Raw genomic sequence first — 9296 nt, forward strand, 5'->3', positions numbered from 1 at the left:
CAGCTGACTCAGGGTGAAGGCAGGTTCACCTGGACAGGTAACCAGTCTATCACAGGGCTACACTTAGAGACAGACAACCAAGCACACTCACATTCACACCTACGGACAATTTACAATCACCAATTAACCTCAGCATGTTTCTGGACTGTGGGAGGAAGCCGGAGAACCCGGAGAGAACCCACGCTGCACGGGGAGAACATGGAGACTCCACGCAGGAAGATCCCGGGTGTAGGAGTCCAAACCAATATAAATGTGTTTTTCCAACTTAATCAGTTGTTTGGTGTACACATGGTTAACGCCTGGTTATTATCAAAGGCTCAGTCCAGTGATAAGAGGAACCAATTAGAACATGTACCAGTGGATCCTGTTTGCAGTCAGTGAAAAGCGTTATGTTGTGATTGTGCAGTCAGGTTTAGGCAGTCATATACCGTAGTGGTACAGTGCTGTACAGTGTGCTGCTGCCCTGCAAGGTGCCTTCCTGCTGCTGGAAGCAACCTCAGCCTCAGTGTCTGGCCAAAGGACACTTCAGCATGTGGGGGGACAGAGGACTGAACCACCAACCGGACCATCAGTGGACAACTGGCTCTCACGTCTGAGCTGCCGAGGCTGTAACCTTTAATTCACAGATAATCTACAGCTTGCAGGGTGCGATCTGACAGAATGAACAATTCAAGGTGAAACAAGCCGGGCCTTCTACATCACTGCTGGACATTTACAACTTCCTCTGCCGCCCTTATCTACTCTGTGCTCTGCTGCATGTCAGGAAGGGAAGAAATTGTCCTGAATGGAAGACAGTTCAGGATTTTTGCCTTGTGAGTTCTTCCTTTCCTCACCTATTTATTTATTTATTTTCATCACTTACCCATGGGAGTGTTCTTCCAGACATAAGTGTGCTGTTGGGTGTACTAAAGTGTCAGAAGTTATCGAAGCGGGTGAGCTTTGTTTGGCAGGGACAGGGTGGGACGAAGCTCAGTGTGAAAGCAGTGAATGATGGACTTCCAGAAACGGATCAGCAGCTCCAGGCCTTCAGCCCAGATCAGGGAATTCAACATGGACCCACGATCATGTGTACACACGTACACGCTTATACGTGACATTGTGCCACATCATACAATCAGGTCCTGGTCCGGTCCGGCCCGGCCCGGCTCCACGACCAACCAAACACAGGGAGGAACTCTTCAATCCTTTACCAAAGTCTCTCACAAACAACTGACTGATTGGTAAAAGCAACTTAAACACATTGTGGCAGCTGTGGCTCCTGATTTGCATGTCAGATAACCAATATATTTAACTACTAAAGAATAAAAAGAAAAACAAATTGAAGTGATGAACCTGTTGCCAAACACACGGTCAGTGTTTAAAGGTTAAACAGCTGAATACCAGCCTGACATGTTTCAGTCAGAATGCATCAGAACAGGCTGTTCACTGGTTGGGACGCTGAAACAAAGACATCGAAATGATTTGACAGCATTTGAAACCAAGTGACCCGAGCTGAACATAAAGACAGTGAACAGAACACACACACACACACACACACACACACACACCTGGCAGCACCTCTAAAGTCGGACTGATTCACACATATCTTGTAATAATTCTCTGAAAAACCTGTTTATGAAAACATGTTGGTTTCTTCATGGGACCAAAACAGCTCCAACCTTCTGACTCACGGACTGTGCAGGACCCCTGAAGTGGCCTCTCGGTATCTTCTACCAGTGGCCACTGGCAGATCCTGCTGCTGCAGTTGTTTGGTTTGTTCCAGAGCATCCGACAGCACCCTGCCACCAGGTCATGACGTATCCCTTTGGCATGCTTTGCTAGTTTTTGTTCACGAACTGATAAATATGTCTCAGACCTTAACAGCCAACGCGACGCCCTTCGTCTGTGAGTGATCATCGTGTTTGGTGCCTGAATGTGAGCACTGGATGAAATCTGTGGCCATCTGTGGTGTTTGTCTGTTGTGATGGTCATCCCTGGGGACACCAGGCTTGACAGGAATACAGGCCTTTAGACATGATTGAAATTAACGTGGATTTTTTTTCTGTCACCTTTTATTAAACACCTTCCTGCTGCATGGTGTAATTGAGACTGGAGCCTCTAGAGGCGCTCAGTGAGCCTTAGAGTCGCTTTTAGCGTATTCAGCTGTGAAAATAGGTTTACTTTTTCTCCTACAGCAACTTCAGTGTCATCCAGTAGCAGGAGAAGTACTGGCTGACAGACAGGAGCTGGGCCATAAAGGATTTTTATCAGAGCCATCTCCCGACATGACAGTTCAATAACAACAATACCGCAGTCTTTTAAACACATCAGCATATGGAGATGCTTCCTGCTCTGGCAAGCGTAGAAAGGATTTCTTTGAGCATGTCATGGGCACAATTTGGAAACTGCATCACCATCATACATCTAAAAGCTATTCCTTTGTGCTCCGGGCTGCTTTTATTTCCCCTCTGAGTGGTAAGGCAAAAAGCCAATATGTTCTCCTGACTGTACAGTATGACAGGTTAACAAAGAAAGAAGAAACTCCTTGTCGAAAAACTTAATTCACACACTGTCTGGTGGTGTGGCAGGGGGTGTTATTTGTGCATCATGTTTGTTGCTGGCAGAATAAGGGAGGAGAGGCGCTCCGGCGGTGCTGTTGGCTTGCTTTGTTTCCCGTGCGATGCCTTTACTTGTGGTTTGTGTTGGATGACTGCCAGTGTGTCAGGGGCCATCGCAACTGGCACAGGCAGCCATGCGTCAGTTTTATTACTCATACTTTTGTCTTGCTCAATGGGGGAAAGGTACTTTGTTGTTGCCTCTTGTTCTGATTCTCCTGCCTACAGGGTTTGTCTGGTAACCACCGTTGCTCTGCATGTCCTCGCTCAGCCTCCCTGCTTCCCGGGCTTTGACTGGCTTTGACTGGCTTTTTTTTGTTGTTGTTTTTTTTTCTTTTATCAGTGAGCAGCTTTATCTCTGTCACTGAACCTCCCTCCTTCCCTCTGTTTCTAGTTTAAATGTGGACTAATGGTGACAGGTACTTTGGTTTATTTGCAGCAGAAAGGCATGCCGGGCCGGGTCCTCGCTACCACATGGTCCCAGAGGATTTCCCCTGTTTATTCTACATTGTGCTTTAGCTCTCATCTTAGAGTGCAAACATCCAGTAAATCTCCTGTGCGCTTACAGTGATACCAGCGCCACATGCCAAGGAGATGACGGCTGCATTATGTGCCTCCAGAGATGACCCCTCAGCCCTCCTGCTGCCGCCACACACCCTGGTTCAAATCCAAACAGCACTCCTCTTCTCTGGTGTCACACGCTGAACATTTACATTAAGACTAACGTTTAAATATGGCAGCTCTTTGTCCAACGGGGCATGAAATTGCCAAAGATGGGAATATGTTGGCCCCCAGGGGCTCCGAGACACTTTGTTTTAAAGGAGACAACAGGGTTGGGAGGGAAAGGAAACAGAACCCATGACATGATCGTGGTAAGCTGAATATGATTTACTGACTGTTTGGCTGCCTTGGAGCCTGAGCCAGCCCCAGATGTACAAATACTTACATAAAGGCCCTGTTCAGCATTTAATTTATCTCAAACAATGGCCGGTTCAAACCCAGCGAGGCTGCGGCCACCCTGTTCCCCAGCTCAGTCATGTTTTGTGTTCAGTGGTAAGTCTGTCACTGTGAGGATAATAATAATACTATTTAGCTTTAATATAAGGCTGGTAGCTAACGGGGGTTAACGATAACATAAGCATTGTTAGTTGGTTGCATTTCAGGTTGTGTGTGACCGATCCAGGCAATATGGTCGAGGTATGTCTGTGGTGAACTGCTGGCTGCAGGGCAAATTGCCCCGTGGTGGTAAATAAAGATTACTTTGAATCCCCTGAGTCTTTGATCCGCCCCTATCTGCTGATGGTACATTCCAAGGAGGGCCCTCCATCATATCTCCTGTTTTTCCTTTGGCGGTGCTCTCTGAGCAGGTGATCCCAGGAGGGCTGCCTTCTTGATGTTTTCTTGGACTCTCCTAGTTTCATCCTGGATCATGGCTCCGGCACTCATCAATCACTGCCTGTCCTCTTTACTTGCACAGCCTCAGGGCGCTGGACGTTCAGGCAGCGTTCGTGTCTCCTAGCAGGTAGGACGGCTTGGAAATTAATCCTCCCATTGAACTGACTTCTCAGCAGCTGGAGGTGTTTGCCTGTGCCTGACCTCCTTTAGTCCTCATCCTGGCTCCCGTTGACTTGTGGGATACTCAGGTATTTGTAGCCTAATGCTAAAACCTCCACCAGCAAAGGCAATCAAGTCAACAACGTACAGCACATGCATTATAACCATAAAGGTGCATCTTATGAAGCAGACACCAGCTTCAAGTCGCTGTCGTTACAAATAATTATCATGCTTTTTAAAAAACAATATGTTAACGGTGATGTTAATTATAAGCAAATTGTAGTTCAAAGTCTTGAGCATGAAAAATTACAGCGAGGTTTGTCATTCATCACATGTATCAGATGACATTTGATCTAAAATGCATAAACTGAACATTGTCTGCATTTCACTCACTGTATCAATAATCAGCCATTTCTGTTCGGTCTCTGCACCGGCATGAAAAACAAAGCTGTCAGTGAGCAGATGAGTGTGGATGTTCACGAGGAGAAAGCTTACTTCATAGACATAGACACACTCTGCAGCAGGATGATGGTTCAAAGCTGGAGCCAGGCTTCTGTCGTTCAGGTGCTTTAGATGCTAATGAAGCCGCTGGAACAGAACAACAGTCGTGACCCAAAGTGTTTTCCAGTCAAGGAAGTTGGATTAACAATACACGCATATATGGATCAAAGGAATAAGGAGGTCCTGACTTAAACCCACCAGGAACCTGTGGACTGATGAAGACACAACCAACACACTCATATGAACTGCACCAGTTCTGTTAAAAGGAGCGGTCAGAGACAGAACCAGGAGCTTGTGAATGGACCACACACACACATGATCATGGGAGTGAGGAAAAGCAGAGGCAGTGCCAGACAGCACATCTTGGCCTTATATGGAGTCAAACCCAGACTGTCACGCCGGATGAATCCAGTTTTACTTCACGTGTGTGGACGAGTCTGCAAAGACTGTCTCAGACTTGGATGTAGATGACAAAATGTACGTCACACAGACCGTCCTGTATGTCAGACTCACTTCTCTCCCTTTGTCTTTTCTCCTACAAAATCAGACGTACTGTTGGAAAACACCTAATATAATATATATAGTGCTTAACAAATGTATGAGAGCAGAACCCGGTGTGAGCTTTATGGCTTTACAGCTGCCCCAACAGCACTGGTAATGATCTAAATAACCTTTATGTTTCTGTAATGGTTCAAACACCGGCATGGAGAAGCTCTTTCACCCAAACAATATTTTTAATGCTAAAATATAATTATTACTGTTGTTATCTATGAATTTTCAAATTTACTGTTTTACAAAAACAAATGAAAAAACAGTAAAACACATGATTATTTCTTGAAGAAGATGTCAGATTGTAGTGATTTACTTTCATTCCTGAACAGAAACATCAGCTTTAGTGGTTGAATGTGATGCTTGATTCAGAGAAGCCCAGAGGCTCAGGTGTGGGTATAAAAAGGTGAATTCAGTTTGAAATTCCTCGTTCCTGTTCAGAACAGTAAAACGTGGAGAGCTGAGTGTGAGTTAAAGCCCGTCATGATGCTGGATGGTCTATACATACAAACAGGTGGTCACTCAGCTCTGTATGTGCAGCATGATGTGGTAGCATTCAGCATCACATTGTGACCCCGGTAAGCTCTGGAGTTCTCTGCCTTGATGCTCATGACTGCAGCTGGTCTTACCCCAGGAAGCTATATAGCTGCAAAGGGTGGACCATCTCCAGATTAAACCCCACAGATCAGGATGTGATGTCAGGAAAGTTTATGTGGGGTGCTTATAACTAAGTTTGTACTGATTGCTAATGATGGAAACCGTCCGTGAAAAGTCAACAAGACTGGAATGCTCATTTTCAACGTGTTACTCTGGACTTTTATTCTCAGTCAGGCTTCAGTGCTTGTGGCAGGATTGTGAGAAGCTGTGGTACCTGTAAGCACAGGAGATATACAGCAGCTGCTCCTGTACTGAGGGAGACGGGAGTGTGTGTGTGTGTGTGTGTGTGTGTGTGTGTGTGTGTGTGTGACGGGCTTGCACACATGGATGCACACAAACACCGAGGCGTGCCCACACACACACACACACACACACACACTCTCGGCAGCCCTGAGTCGGACATTCTTCTCGCCGGCCATAACAATGATGGATGTGGAGGGCAGCGCCGGCAGATTGCTTAGCCAGACATGAAGGCAGAGAAGCTGAATAAAAACACTTATTTTTCATCCTCTCCTTTCTTTCTCTCTGTCTTCTTCTTGTTTTCCCCAATTCCCTCATGACTGCCACTCCCCAGCCCACCGAGCAACCTGCACACACACACACACACACACACACACACACACACACACACACACACACACACACACCTCTTTTCCTGCTCACTAGTCCATCTTACATTGTTTTTCTCACTCCTTCAGTCGCTCACATGGTGACCTGTGAATTAGGGCCGAGCCTCGGAGGTTTACATGTAGCATCAGCAGGTCGATCGTCGCGCTGCGCCCAGAAGCCTCCAGGGTTTCTTATTGCCATGGAAACATAAAAGCCAAAGCGCTAATTGTGACATGTATTGTGGTGACTGACTTCAGGAAGCAGGTGATGGTTTGGCATTAACCACATGATACACAGCAAACCTCTCATTCTTTAAAAAGGACAAACACGGCAGCTACCGTCTCATGGCGTCTATTTATGAAGTTTGCTCATTTTTTAAAGGTCTATCAGATGAACATGTGACGCTCAGGTGCTACCCAGTGCAATCAAATGTGAAACCAGGGAGTCCTGTCAAAGCAGACGGACGCTGCATCCTTTAATAAGGAAACAAAAGAGCTGTGAATGTGAGTGTGGTGTTAAACGTGCTCGGTGCGTTGTGTTAAGAATGGTGTGATGGTGGAGGGGCTTCAGGACGTCACGGGTCTGACGTGTCATCATCTTACAGGGTTCTGAGTTCAGGCTGTCCCACCTTCTACTTAAGGATGGTCTATCACCTGCAGAGGATGAGGAATGAAAGACAGAACCCAGCAGCTGCAGACCCATACCACCCTACATCAGAGATGTTCATATGTAATTATGTCGTGGTGATCGGCTAAGTGATGACTAACTTAAAACTGAAGACATGTAGGTGATTTTAGCTTTGTTTAAAGGAAAACCTGAATGCTCGGACCCTACATCTAGAGGGCGTTTTGCTGGTTTGGCTCCACTTAGAGGGAAGAGCCACTGCCAGATGATACAAAACGTCCTCCTTTATCCTGTGATGGAACGTTTCTGCCCTGATGGGTCTCATGTTTGATGCCCCCACCCACAGGGCGAGACAGCTCACTGGATGGTTTCATGAGTATTAAAATCATGTGAGTCGTGTGCTGTGGACGATATCACTCACCTTATTTCAGCCCAACTAGATTTTGGACCAAAGTGTTATTGCTCCTTATTTTTGTGTTTGTTTTGTTGTTATATATATATTTATATTTATAAAACACCTCTTTAGTTGTTAATGTCATTTCCAGCCAGATGCAATGCGCAGGTCAAATATAAAATCACTCTAAATGATCATCATCAAGGACGAGCTCACACAGGATGCTGGAAACATAAATACCTGTCAGCGAAGCCGAGGTTTTAAATATCACACTTGGAAAAAGTGAATCTAGTCGAAGCATTGGAGCAGAAAGCGGAGATGGTTGTGAAACAGCTGACTGACGGAGCAGTAAATGCTGCTGTGTGTGGTCACAGTCGGCCTCTGTTAGCGCCGTCTGCCAACAGCTTCATCTGTGTCCTAAACTGTCAGGGATGGACAGCGTTACCAAATGTCCAATAAACAATTAAATGAAGGTATAAATAACTGAAGTTCAACCAAAAGTCCAGTTTTGCTGCGTGGCTCATTTTAAATAAAACATCTCATAAGTACAGATAACCTCATGACAAATCTGGAAAGGAGGACCTCACAGACCTCATGGTACCATATCATCCCAACAGAACCCTTCGCTCTCAGACTGCAGGTCTACTGGTGGGTCCAGAGTCTCCAGAACCAGAATGGGAGGCAGAGCCTGATCCACCCCACTCAGCCCCAGGCTCAGCCGGTCCAGGCAGGTGGCTGTCTTCCCTGACCCTGGTTCTGTTGGAGGGTTTCTTTCCTCCTCGTTAAAGGCTTGTTCTGTTGTTTCGGTTCCTTCCCACCATCACAGACTGCTTGTTCCATGTGAAGCGCTGTGAGGTGACTCGTGTTGTATAAATAAAACTGAATGAAACTGAACTGAGCCTCACAGTCAGGACGGCGTAGCAGGTGCTGCTTTACCTCCGTGTTTCTTTATCCGAATCTCTTTGAAGCTACAAGAGTCCACACTAGAAAATTAATCAAAGGTCAGCAGCAGCAGCATCGATATCACAGCCCGACACGTCAGACCTCAGCCACGCTAAACGGGCTGCAATGTGCATTTATCATGAAGTTCCACTGCTAATAGCCTTTTTCTGCGTCTGAAACAGCTTAGGATCATCGTTAGACATTGACAGTACACTAACAAGACGAGGAAAAACATATCTCATTAGAATCAATGCTGTGTGTGAATATTCCCACACCCGGAGCAGTATCGATCACACCCACCATAAATATGTAATCAACCAAACCACCGTCAATCCATTATGTTAGAGAAGCCCGGACAAAACCGGCACATCGATACATGAATCTTCATTTGATTAAATTTAAATCCAACGTCAATAAACCCTCAAGGGTGCAGACGCACGCACATAAACAACAACAACAACAACAAAAGACGGAGCGATGTCAGAGAAAGTGAAAGAACATGAAAGAAAGAATTGTGAAGAAGGTCTGTGGTGTAGATGCCTCAGAGATGCTTCGTGAACTTAAGTGGACAGGAAAGGAAACGAGGAGAGAGGGGCAGGAAGATAAATCAGTAAGTAGAGGAAAGAGACACCAGCAAGAAAGAAAAGGAGAGTAATAGCAGGAAAACCAGGAGGCAGGCGATGCAGCAGGAAGGAAAGAAAGGATGATGAAAGATTTTCAAGAGCAACATAATTTGAGAAGAAACAGAAGAAGAAGAAGAATGGAAAGAAGAAAACGAGGATGATACAGTATGGGAGGAAAAGAACAGGACAGAGAAGAGGGTTGGAGAGGACAAAATGATGAAAACATTCTTGAAACGTAACCGTGACAAG

Source organism: Stegastes partitus, unplaced genomic scaffold (assembly GCF_000690725.1).
Source record: "Stegastes partitus isolate 25-593 unplaced genomic scaffold, Stegastes_partitus-1.0.2 Scaffold816, whole genome shotgun sequence".
Lineage (NCBI taxonomy): Eukaryota > Metazoa > Chordata > Actinopteri > Pomacentridae > Stegastes > Stegastes partitus.